This window comes from Rattus norvegicus, chromosome 12, assembly GCF_021556685.1.
Source record: "Rattus norvegicus strain SHRSP/BbbUtx chromosome 12, alternate assembly SHRSP_T2T, whole genome shotgun sequence".
Lineage (NCBI taxonomy): Eukaryota > Metazoa > Chordata > Mammalia > Rodentia > Muridae > Rattus > Rattus norvegicus.
In genome coordinates this window covers 5248909-5262661 of record NC_141545.1, presented here as the reverse complement: position 1 = coordinate 5262661, position 13753 = coordinate 5248909, and the positions used below count along the sequence as shown (strand labels likewise).

General features: G+C 40.3%; 1 long non-coding RNA gene and 1 pseudogene across 2 annotated transcripts in view; both read right to left on the bottom strand.

Moving 5' to 3' along the window:
* Positions 1–13753, bottom strand: part of LOC148001994 (uncharacterized) — a 741081-nt pseudogene that overhangs the window by 433990 nt on the left and 293338 nt on the right. The window lies entirely within an intron of this gene.
* The window catches only part of LOC108348331 (uncharacterized), an 84826-nt gene continuing 75619 nt past the window's right edge, over positions 4547–13753 (bottom strand). The window contains exon 13 of the long non-coding RNA XR_015634493.1: positions 4547–8475. This is a non-coding gene — a long non-coding RNA (uncharacterized LOC108348331). The remainder of the gene's footprint in view (positions 8476–13753) is intronic.

The window sequence follows — 13753 nt, the reverse complement described above, 5'->3', positions numbered from 1 at the left end:
CTCTTGAGAGAGAGTTCGGGTCTCCCAAACAAATACATAACTAGAAACTTCATTTATTTACTTTATTTCACTGAGCATACCATGGAAGAGGGAAAAGGAACAGGAAACTAGGCCAACTGGTCGAGCTCCTTGCATTTCGTTTCAAAAAGGAAAAGCCAAAGAAACAACACCCCCTCTCTTTGGTGAAAGGAACAGAATGGTAAAAGTTGAAACATTGGCTCGCCAATTAATACTTTGGCTTTTAATAAAAGGGACAACAAATCAACCTCCTGTTTGGTAAAAAGGGAATAAAAAACCACAAGAACGTTCTGTCAGCCAGCTTCCCTTTAAACCTCTGTTAAACAGGAAGACTGTTTTTTTTTAAACATCATTATATATATATATATATATATATATATATATATATACATATATATATATATATATGTATGTATGTATTTGTGTGTGTGTGTGTGTGCCTGTCTGTCTGTCTGTCAGTCAGTGTCTTCTGTATGGAGAGGATGTGCTGACTCTGAAGCTATGATCCAGACACTTTCTAGATCACAGTTCAGAAGTTTTTAATAACTTTGTGAAGGAGACAGGTAGGTGTGTGTGTGTGTGTGTGTGTGTGTGTGTGTGTACGCGTGGATGCATGTGAGGGGGAGGGGAGGCTTTGATATCAGCACTCAAGCTTTTTTGCTTCCTATCCCAATCTCCTCAAACTACCATCAAAGCAGCACTAGGGAGGCAGAGAAAGGTGAATCTGAGAGTTTCACTCCTTCCTGCCCTACAGACGAATACAGAGAAACCCAGTCTGAAAAACTAGGGGGGGGGGGAGATCAAATTCTCTTGTGTCTGTCTCTGTATCTTTCTCTATTCTCTCCTCTCTCTCTCTCTCTCTCTCTCTCTCTCTCTCTCTCTCTCTGTCTCTGTCTCTCTGTCTCTCTCTCTCTCATTGTGTGTGTGTGTGTGTGTGTGTGTGTGTGAGTGTGTGTGTGTGTTTGTTTCAAAACACAGAGCCTGTCTGTAACAGATCTAAACACAGTTCTTGGAGGGGAAAATGGAAAAAATTTCATAGTCTCTGGCAATGAAGTCATCTGCCATTGAAAACCACAGGAGATGGGAATATTGTCCTTTCTTCAATGATGACTCAACTAGGCATATATCAACCAGTATTTCACAGGCAGACCTTCAGGGAGGTACAGATTCAACAGCCCTACCCTCCCTCCCATTTCCCCCTGCATCCCTGCTCATCTCCTGTCTAACATTTGTTGTTGTTGTTCCTGGTGTGAAGAACACTGTGAGGTAGCCTTCCTCTAATAAACCCTCTGGTCTTTAGGGATCCTTCACCCACTCACTCTCTGCCAGTCTGAGTTCACAGCAGAAAAAGCGTTTTTGAGAGAAACATGTTCCTGGTCCTGTGTGCCCATGTTGAGGGAGGCATGAGAAAGGGATAACAGTGAAGGGAGACCCGGCAGTGGTAGGGGGCTGGGATGGGGTCGGGGGTGGGTGTCCTAGCTTGCTGATCCAACTGACCCACTTGCTGTGTAAATAAATATTTTGCATTCTGTGTCCCTTGTTTGATTTCTCACTAAATTCCAGATTGTCAATCTCCCTGTGTCGATTGCACAAGAACCCAAATCGGGATGCTGGGTGGTGAGCTGATTCCTCCCTAGAACACCTGTGCACTCTCTCATAGTCTCTAAGCTCCTTGCTGGACTCTTTTGGGCTTGGACCTGGCTGTCTGTAAGCCAGGAAGGAAGGAAGGAAGGAAGGAAGGAAGGAAGGAAGGAAGGAAGGAAGGAAGGGAGGGAGGGAGGGAGGGAGGGAGGGAGGGAGGGAGGGAGGGAACAGGCCTCAGTTGAGAATCCCAATTTTCTAGTTCACTGCATCTGATGGCTGGCTGACCCTTCGAAGAAGGAAGAACACTGGCTGGACAGCAGATGGCAGCATGAGCCTGTGCAGGCAGAGCAGGCAGAGTGGGTCTGGTGTCTTCCAGGTGAATTGTATTTTTTTTTCCTTTTCACTCCTTTATTTGAGTCAGGGGTGTCTGCACATCGACCTGGAAATCAGTACCTAGATCAGGCCTGCCTGCCTGCCTGCCTGCCTGCCTGCCTGCCTGCCTGCCTGCCTTCCTCTATCTCACAGAGACACAGTTCTAAACACCTCTGCCTCTTGAATGATGGAAATAAAGACATGCACGAACACCCGGCTTCCTTTCATTGTACATTTAGCCTAATTTCAGTTTTATTCATGTCTGGGAGGGAGACTTGCTTGTGTGCTCTAGTTCAATTTCTTTCACTGTGTGGTTTCCCTGCCACCTTGGCCACCATGCCACGTGTAAGAGAAGAAGAGATGAACCATATTGTTGGCACCCATATAAACAATAAACAATAAACAATAAAACAGATGAGATGGAGAGATGGCTCAGCGGGTAAGAGCGCTGACCACTCTTCTAGAGCGGTCCTGAGTTCAAATCCCAGCAACCACATGGTGGCTCACAACCATCTGTAATGTGATCTGAGGCCCTCTTCTGGTGTGTCTGAAGACAGCTACAGTGTGCTCACATGCATTAAATAAATAAATTAAAAAAAAGAAAAACAATAAAGCAGAAATTAAGACCAGGGACCCAGAAGGACAAGGGAGATAAAACAATTAAATGATAACAGACATAAAGTGGGAACGAGATGAAGGGTAAATATAGATGACTGAAATGAAATGAGGGAATAAATTTATAAAATAATAATAAATATGAGTAAATATGAAGAAATGACAAACTGGACTTTAATAAATGTTTAAATAAAGGTGAATGACAAATACAATTTAGACAAAAAGATTTTGAAAAATGAAACGAAATAGAAAGCATATATGAATCAATAACAAGACTGAAGTCACAATGGCCTTTGAAGTGACATGGACGACAAACGTGAAAAACATAAACGAAATAATTTCGACAGCCACGGACATTCACATGGTGTGTTGGGAAACACCGCAGTCTTTATTTGGCGAGTAAAAATGCCTCAGGGAACTCTGTACATAGGAGACTGGGAGCATGAATCACTCTATCTATCTATCTATCTATCTATCTATCTATCTATCTATCTATTTTTTTTTTCATCACCATCTTGGTAAGCTTGAGGCTCATCCATGTAGCTCAGCAAAGAAGCAGTGAGTTTGTATCAGGCACCTGGTTTCGTTTAAAGGTTTCTCAGAGTCACCTCTCTTAACTCACACAAATACACATGGGCTGTTACTGCTCTTTCCCCATTTTATGGAGAGAAATAAGGAGTCAGGATGATGAGTGTCCTGACAAAGAAGTGAGATCTCTCTTACACTCCGGAGTAGCTTAAACCCCACCCTACTCTACCAAAGACATCTCCAATCTCTGAACTGCACAGAGAAGACTCAGCTGCCTCCTCCACTCCTCCTGTATTTAAAGGAGTGTGAGTCTTGAACCTCCAGGATGATGGTGGGATGTAATTAAGGCATAAGGATTCTGGAAGAAAAAGATTAAAACCAGAGCTTCCTTTTACTCCAGCTGCTCCAAACTAAAGAACTGGTGGGGCTTGAGCTCGGTCCCATCTGGTGGACACCTGACCTCAAGCTCCTCTGGAAGGGAACATTTGAGATTAAATGAAGGAGACACAGAGAGAACTGCTTGTACTAATTTCACCCTGGTCGGGGTGGAGGCTAACAAGAGAACTTTCCCCAAACTGCCTGCCAGAGTCCTATTTCATTTAGATGATGCAATGGCTTATCTAGGAAATCCAACAAAGTATCTCCAATCAGCCTGTGACAAAATGTACCTCAGCAAGGCCATTGACTGCACAGGGTTGGCTACATGACTCAGGTAGGAGGGCTCTCTGCAAAGGGCAAGTGCTGAGATGACTAAGAATCCCAGGACACTGAGAGCAGATGATCAGCAAGAATTAAACTGAATGCTGAGAATAGGAACCTATGGGTGGGTCATAACATCCTGGAAGCTCCCTCTGTAAGCACATATGGGAACAGCAGGGGACCCTGAGAAATATGACTGCAGGTGAAGGCACTATAATATATGACAGAATCTTCAGACAAATTGAAAAGAAAGTCCACGGCTGACAGGGGAACAGGAGAACTAAAGCAGACTACGCAACATATGGAGAGTATACAGAGAACAAAGGGTTAAAACATGCTCTTTAGTTACACAAACTAATTGTATATAGAAATAGACAAATGCCCTTCTGCTGAAACAAGAAACAAGAGCATGAATTCTATGACAGCATATTCTCCCATTACATTTACATTTAAATAAAAAGAATAGTGTTCAACAGAGACAAGGTCAGAAAAATAAAAGTCAATGTTCCACACTAGTCCTCTCAGAAGGAAACTAGAGTAACAACGAACACATATTAACTCTGTACGCAAAATGCCTAGCACGGAAGTAATGAGCCAAAACACAGTAAGAAAATAAAAACACAATCGTATAAAGTAATCCAACACAAAAGTAGTATGCATTCTGACAAATCAGGACAAACTGGCAGACTACTAACCACTAAAAAAACAGCAAAAAGGTACTGTGGTCAGCGAAAGGTTAAATTGATTTTTATTACATTTTAAGAAATACTGTTCAGTGTTAGGTATTCAGCTTAGTGGTAAAGGGTTTGGCCTGGGTTTCATCCCTAGCCTGCAAACAAAGGAACCAACAAAAAGCCATTATTCTGAGCTGCAAGTGTCTGACTAATTGATTTAATAATCATGCTTCCCTGACTTTGCACAGGCATGTAATAAAAACACATAGTCCTAAACAGAAAACAGTTGGGTGAGCTAGGTGATATTTTCGCAGTACATTAGTTATGAGTTCTTTCAAAGCTTTTAAAAAATAAGTCATTCCTATACTACTTAAATTGCTCTAAGATAAAGTTTTAAGGTACAGCATGCTTTCTTCGAAACGGTATGAATTTTTGGAGCCCCAACTTCATAAAATGACAAAAGCTGAGTAACATTTTACAAGTAAAGAAGAAGAGGAGGGAACCCATCCAACAGAGAAACAGTCAAGATTCTCCCTGGAGTAGAGTGTTTTTATCCGTGTACTTGACTATAAAAAATTAGCAACACAGGTATGGCTCCTTCTACACCAACTGCCACTAAGTACCATTTGGACATTCCATCACAATGTTCTCCAGAAGAAAGATTGCAAACAAACACAACAAAGAATGAAATTTAATATCAATATCTTTTTTTATCAGGCTGGAGAGCCGGCTTGGCGGTTAAGAGCTCTACTTCTCCTTTGCTCCCAAGTTCAATTCCCAGCAACCACATGGTGACTGACAACTATCTTTAGTGGGATCCAATGCCCTCTTCTGTCTGGTGCTCTCTTCTGACATGCAGGCACACTTGCAAACAGAGTGCTCATGTACATAAATAAATAAATAAATCTTTAAAAACTAAAACCTTCTAATCAAGTTAATGTATCTACATCTAGAAGCTAGAAAAGGGTCACAGCAATATTAAAAATAATTCAGAAATGGTAAAGGGATATAAGGGAGTCATAAAATTCACTGGGCAAGATGGTGTATGCCTGGAATCCCAACACTCACAAGGCTGATGGTGGTGAATTGCCTTGTGTTCAAGGCTAGCCTAGACTACAGTCTGAGACCTTATATTAGAAAACAAAACAATTGGGGAGGAGATGGAGAGAGAGACAGAGAGACAGAGAGACAGAGAGACAGAGAGACATAGAGACATAGAGGGAGTGTGAGACACAGAGAGAGACAGAGACACAGAGAGAGACCTCGATGTCATTTCTTGCACTGATGACAAGCTACTGAAGAATGTGAATGTCTCCTACCAAACACTGAGATAAAGCTAATGACAGAATGGGTTTCTTATTAAGATACCATGAAATGTAGATGGAAAAGTAAAGGAATGTATAATGAATAAGAGACAAATCAGACATTGGAAAGCCTAAATTTAGAAGACTATGTATGTTTAAGTCATAGGGGGAGGGATGAGATGATGTGGGGGAAAGAATAATCAGAATAAATTGTATATGTGTATGAAAATGTTAACTAAGAGCAACCAATGAACAGAGAAAAGCAGGTTTAATTTACAATGAAATTGAGTTCCCATATGACACTACGTAACATTTTGTAAATTGATTATATTATCTGCAGTAAAAATCAATTGTTATTAAAGAGTGGTTGTGTTCATATGAATTTCAAATATTTTAGATTCTTTTTATTTATTTGCTTATTTATTGATTGATTTTTTAAGATAGGGTTTCACTATGTAGACCAGGTTGACCTCAAAAAAGAGATCCACCTGCCTATGCCACCCAAGAGCTAGGATCAAAAGTGTATACTCACCCATGAAATTTACATTCTGAAAGTGATAATAAAATTACAGCTATCAACTTGGTACAATTACTGGACAGTGATCAACTGAATAGAAATATCAGAAACACATTTAAGGCATTAGGTTACAGTTGTCAAAAGAATCTTGAACAGCACATATAATTCAAATCATCCAGGAGACATATTTTGAAGAAAAAACAAAACAGTGGGTAAAGATAATTGAAATATTTTTCATCTATTAAACATTTTAAAGTGCATTCGATATGAAGGCCGTAAGTGATATACTTCACATTTTTGCTTATATACCATCTTCAATTTTATGTGCATTCTGCAAATATTGTCCATGTTTATTCAGGCTCTTACTATTTCCCCATGACTGATGACATTCACAGATATCAGATTGAGCAAACTGTATATGTTGAGGTATAATAGAATTGGATTCTAACAGTATAGCATAAAAATATATATATTAACTTCCCATATATGTGTATATACATATGTAAATGCCTAAAGAAAATGAGTATCACTATATCATTGTGGTAATATTCTTGTCAAAATCCTGAGAACGTTGAAATGGCATCAAATAGTGACCAGATTGGCAAAAAAAAAAAAAAAAAAAAAAAAATCCACAAAGTAAAACTCTTATAAAGAATCTAAAAATACTAGCAAAAGATAATAAATTTTAAAGTCTCAATGAAATACTGTATAATATTTTTTAACTCTAGAATACTGTATTTTTGTACAACTAGCAATAAAAGGCATGAATTTTGAAGAATTCAAAAGTAGTGCAGTATAAATATGCAGTGGTCATTACAGTTGCATACTATTTTATGTAACTGCATACACTCTCTTTCTTTTGTTCTGTGGTCTAGTGATGAACTTGGGTAGATTTATGGGGAACCATTGCATTGTAGACTTAAACTGGATTAATTTAGGGGATAGTAAGTCATATTTTGGTAAAGTTGTTTTAAAAATAAATCTTTGGATATTGGTACAGCAAGTAATTCTCCCTGAAGGAAAAACCAGACAGCAGGAACCTAGACCACTGCTGTCCATGAGTAATTTCTAGATGATAGAAATATTCAATATCTGCTGTGCTTCTGGCTATGGATTCTGGCTGGCTGTTTGCTCCTGGTTTGCCTGCTGTAATTAAAGAGGAAGATTTTAGTTCTAAGTTTAGTTTGTCTCAAATAGCCATGTGTGACCAGTGGGTGTCATTTGGACAGTGTAGCCACAGAAAACTGAAGCAGTGTAACCAAAGACTCACCTAGGAGTCAGTTGACCTCCTAGAAGTGACTTGGGAAAACGTTGGCAATGATAGCCTCTTGGGGAGCTTACCTTTACCAAAAGCAAACTGTGAATCCTTTACTCTTCTGCAATAGTCAGAATGTAACTGGTCTCACACCCACCCCAACCCTCACCAAAGACACTTGATAGGGAGCTTAATCCACTGTGTCCTTTAGTATTCAGTTTAGTAAGCACTTCCTTCAAAGTGGAGCAGACTGAGATTGCCAAGTCCAATGAAGAATGAGATTGGACACACATACTTGGGGAAGGCTGGGTCCAAGGGCTGGAGAAAATGCAGTATCCCAGAAGCTCAGCATGTTTATAATATAGTTGGCCAGGAAGCAGGATTGTTGCACACAGCAGCAAGGAGGTGGGCATTACTTGCAGATAAACAAGGAGGGGAGGACTATGTATATGTAAATGACAAGGGGCAGATTTAACTAATCTCAGTAGGAGCAGTCTCTGCAGGGAGCAGTCTTCAGGCTGTAAATATCCAGATGGGGCCAGGGAAAAAGGTAGAGTAGACTTTTCTGCACACACTATCAACACCATCCTGAGAAGGATTTGGCATGTGTCTGAGCCTCAAGGGGCATGGGGGCCTTTGCCTTTTCTCCATGGATAAATGGCTTTGTGTCCTTGGCATGGACATGCTCATGCTTACTGCACACATCCACTCAGGGCTTCACTTCCTTGGGGCTTCCTCTGCTCCCACAGTGAGATCTCAAAAGAAAAACAGAAACCAAAAAAAAAAAAAAAAAAAAACAAAAAACAAAAAAATAAAAAAAATGCAGTGAAGTGGTTAATTCTCTAAGGTGTACAGATCCAGTGTCCTAAATCTAGGACTTCCTCACAGGCTACAGAAAATCCTGTGGACCTAAAATAAGAAAGAAAAATTAAATAAATAAAATAAAATACAATAACAACAACAACAACAAAATCACCACCTCCAACCACAACAAAAACAAAATACAAACAACAAAAAAATAAAAAAAAGACCCATGCTCCCCCCCAAAAAATGAAAGGGAGAAAAAAATTCTAAAAGTTTTTCATAGAAAATTGTTTAAGCAAAACACACGGGAATTGTACATAAAAGTGTTAGTTTGCTGAGATGTGAGGCCCACTCACAGCATGCAGCAATTGGAAGTCTCAGACAACTTAACAGAAGAAGACTCCTGATTATTCTTTGTGACCACTCTCCACATACTACTTACAGCTTAATACTAACCTTCATAATTGAGTTGGGGACAGTATTCACCATAGCAGCATATTGAAGCATTAGTGCACAAAGACACACACACACACACAAACACACACTCACACACATGCACACACATTCGAACACACACACACTCACATACACAGTCACACACACACACAAAACACACACACACACAAAACACACACACACACACACACACACTCAGTAGCACACAGGAGAAATGTATATTCTATGAAGTTTCTTGGCATATTTTTATTTGTAAGCCTCAATGCTCGAGTAGTCTTGTTATTCCTTAAAGGGGTAGTGGGGTCAGGCTTCATTTTCCCCTTTTTGAAATGACAGATATCTGTGTGTTTAACTTACTCTGATGGCTGTTAAGGCTGCCTCAGCCGATTTGAAAGCATCCAGGTCACCTTGGTAAGGACAGTGGTTGTTCTTCTTATTGGCAACTGGTTTGCATCAGAAGAGTTTTTCGCATCCTTACCAATATTAGAAGTTTGGTGACACAAGCAGCTTGACAAACAGTAAAATTATTGTTGTTTTGCCTTTCTGGAGGACATTAAAATTTACATGTTTTGGATATCGCTTTTTTTTTCTTAGCATTTAGTCCGGCTTTAGTGCTGTTCAAATGTGGCCATTCAGCCAGCATCCCTTTGCTCCAGGCACTCAGCACCCCATTATAGTCACTGATCTGGTGCATACTTGGTCCCAGAGATGGACAGCAGAGGGACTAGACACACAGCATCCACACTGCTCATTGCTTTGCTTTTTGTAAATTCTTTACAATGGCTATTTCTTGATTTATAATTACTATGACCATGACTTGTCTTGATATTTCGAGATAGGATCTTATTATGTGGCCCAGGCTAATGTTGATTTCCCAATTCTCTAGCCTTAGTCTTCCACCATTCCCTGATTCTCAGTTTATTATTAGAGGTAGTTGTAAGGCCCTATTTGTTAATCAAATGTTCTTCTGGCCTTATTACTTTGCCCTTTCCACAGACTTTTATTAATTATGCAAAGTAGATGGTATTTAATATTTAAATACTGGTACATTAACTCATCAGTCCCCAAGACAAGTCTGAATTATAGACTCGTTTTCGTCCTCACCGTGCAGATAAGGGAATTGAGTCAAACACAGGTAAAATAACTTCTCCACAGTTGAACATCTAACCGGTGTGAGAGCCAAGGTTTGAGTCTAGCTACAAAGTAGATTGGCACATAATGGGTTGGTCTGGTCCCGCTGTATATTCAAATGCTAAATTCTGTACCCTAAGGTCTGGTTGCTCCAGGACAAGGAGATCCTCAAGTATACCAGATTTTTGTTTGTTTGTTTTTGTCTCTTGTGTTATCCCTTACTGGTTAATAAAAATCCCTACAACATGGGCTGGGCAGAAGAGAGGGGACAGAGCAAAGTTTTCCAGGGCTTGGGGGCTCAGGCAGGGTCCACAAGGAGAAGAAAAGGACATGGGAGGAGAAGGAAGGAGATACCACCCCATAGGGTAGGTGGATCGTGAGTTTATTTCCATGAGGGCCAGCCTGTTAGAACAGGTGTGGCCCAGGCAGGGCATGGTAAGCCATACCTCAGGGTTATTGACAGGGAAGCAGGAAAAATAGCACAGAGGGTTGATGTCTGCCCAGTTCTAGTACTTTCAGGCTTCTTATAAATCTAAAAGATTTGTGTCTTTTATTTGGGAACTAAATGACCTATGGTGGGGGAGAAACCCCCTAATAATATCTACTGTGGCAATGGCCACTCAATTATTGTGGTTTTAAATATAACACACGTTGAATTTCACAGTTCAGATGAGAGGCTTTTTATACTTCCAATGTGACTGTACACCTGAGGTCATGTCTAGATATAGAGAAGTAACATGGCAGAAATACCTAGAACATGTTAAGGTCACCACACCGACCAAATGAAAGCTACAAGCTATACAGACTCTGATGGATGAGGAGAAGGCTTAGTACTCTCTAGGAGTCCCCTTCCCTAGACTTGGGATAATACTACCAGTAAGCCAAGACTATATTCCTCTTTCATTTCTCATGGAGCCAGTGGTAGACCCACATATATGATTTCTTTGACTGCAGTGATTTTGTTTTCGAAGCGCTGCCCTGTTTGAGGACTTGGAAATGGTAAGCACCATCAGAGGAAGGCCAGCATATGAATTCTGTGTAACTCTGCTCTGACAGCATATAGCACAATCCTATCAAGTACTGGAAGCCTTTCGAGAAAGATTAATAAACCTCTAGGATCAAAAGGCAGCAACCCGAGGGCCACATGGCTATAAATCAAGTCTGAAACCATAGCCCAGTATGGAAGTTCAGCCTTGGATATTATGTCAAACAGCATTAGCATCCAAAAGAAAAACAAAAGTGAAATGGCATGGTGGCGGGTAATGACCTCATAGCAAGGATATCTAAGTCATGTAGAAAAATCCTAGTGCAAAGACATCTAGGAAAGACACATATCCGCAAAGCTTTCACTAAGAATCCCTATTCTGTGTTCTGCAACATTATATATACATACACAGAGTGAATCCTCATTTATGGTCAGTTATGGTGATTGATTATCTGGGAACTTAACTTTGAGATAGAGATAGATGTATTTGACCAGTGCTCTTGAGGACCATGGCTGTGACAAAGAGGAGAGAAGAGGATTGGGCAGAGAGCACTCTGCCTCTATTGCAGTCACAAGAGTATGCTGGCAGCACTGTGTGGGGCTCAGTAGAGTGGCCTGACCCTGAAGTCTTAGCCTGAACTGGAACAGCAGGAGGCCCAGCCTTAAATTCCCCATTGGCTAAGGACTAGGAACCTGGTCAGAGGACATAAGCTCAGGAGAGGTGACTGCCCTTGGATCGCATTCCCAGCAGCTGAGAGAACATGTGCCTCAGTCCTGATAACAGAGTGAGTTATACATGATAGTATATTCCACTTCAGCTTTCACAGGCTATGTATGTAGAAGAAACACATGCTGCTCTTAATATAAACCTACAGAGAGAGGTCACTAGGTTATGGAGTTCTTCCCTATAATAAAAAGCATGGTGGAGTTATAAAACCAAGCATGGCCTTGCATGCAACTCAGGAAAAGCCACTTATGACCACATAGAAAAAGCCTTGTCCTTGGAAGCTAGGAGCTCGGGCTTGATCAAGAATGTTTTCCACATTAGAATGTAGAATTTTGATCTGGCATCAACATAGGTACAACCTGCCCCCACATACACATCCACATTCAAACAGATACATAACCCATCCCACATGCATACACACATACAAAAAAATAAGTCTAAAAACAAGGAGGAGTGTGATTGAGGACACCTGACTGACCTCTGACCTTTACACACAGAAGTACATCTACATATGAAGAAGAATGCACGCATACATCATACCACACATATTCATTAAAATAATCTTACAGCTTTTGTTCCCTTGCAGCGGGTTACAGGCTGAGTTCACCAAAAAGATTAAGCTCATTCTCTTCATTGCAATGTGCAAACCTGGGTATGTTGGCTGGCAAAACAAGGTTCTCTTGTAAACTTTCAGAGGGAATGCAGGACTCATAGATGATCTATACTCACCAGTCTAATGTTGGAACCATAGCTGAGCTCACTACTAATCAGCAAACTGAAGAATTTAAATATCCTGATCAAAGCAGGCAAGATGGCTCAGTGTCTAGGGGCTTTCAGCCAAGTCTGGTATCCTTACATCAATCCCTGGACCCACACACAGGAAAGAGTGAACCAACCAACTCTTCTAACCTGCACATTCAGATGACATGTAACACATGTGTACATATGATGTGCACATATATATGTATATATGGGCATATATACATATACAGATAACATGTTACACACACATACACATACTCACATTCAGAGCATATATAACACATATGTAACGTTCAGCTCTATAAAATTTTTGAGGACCAAAACAATTGGATTTAATTCAAGAAAATAAAAAAGAATAAAATAAAATTTAGAGACTTCTAAATCACACCGGAATGTACAAATTACAAAACAAAGTTCACCGTTTGTGGCCAGTGGAATATTTTCATTGACCTTTTTGGTCATGACAAAAAATTGAAACCCCCAGAAAAGTGACAATATGAATAACTACCTAGTGTGTTTTCATGCATATTCTGACCTGGAGTGAGGCAAGCCAACCTCGTTTCCTGCCAGCGGAGGATGTTGTCCACCTGTTCTGAGGTTACTGTAACCCTAGGTCCCCTCTGTAATTTTCACCCAGGTAAAAGTGAGATTGACAACAGTTCGCTGAATCAGAACAGTTCATCGAAGCTAGGTGCTTAACTGAGAAAGTACTGGCAATGAGATTGTTCATGTTCCCTTCAAAAGAGGGTGCTTAGGAGTTGACAGGCAAAGTAATAACTCACCACCTTATTAAAAAACAACTAGCCAGTCACCCCTTGTCAGTAAAGCATTTATAAAGCATAAAACATAGCTTCTCATTCCACTCTTCTGACTCAGGTACCTGCAGAGATCACCTCTAAACACCGTTGCCTTGAAAAGCACAAAAAGCAGGGTGTTGTGGCATAGCTGCCCTCCTGTTTTGTTGGGTTATAAACCACATTTATCTGCATTTTCAATAGTCTTCATTTTGGGAGATGTCTCTGCACACATAAAAGATATGCTATAAATGGACTCACCCTGTGGGTTCCTCTGAATTAAACAGTCTCTCTACAGCTACACATAGAGAAAAAGTTTCAGTACCTTACAGTTTTCTACCAGGAAAATACTTCGTGTTATTGGAGTAAAATAGACCTGTAATCACCTCTATTGAAGAGTCTGCCACTGTAGCTTTATGAGTAAATGTTCATAACACTGTTTCACTTTTGAATATGAAAAGAGAAACAATGTATAAATGTCCATGATTAGAACACCAGTGCCTGACATTAGTAGAAGTCTGTGTCTGT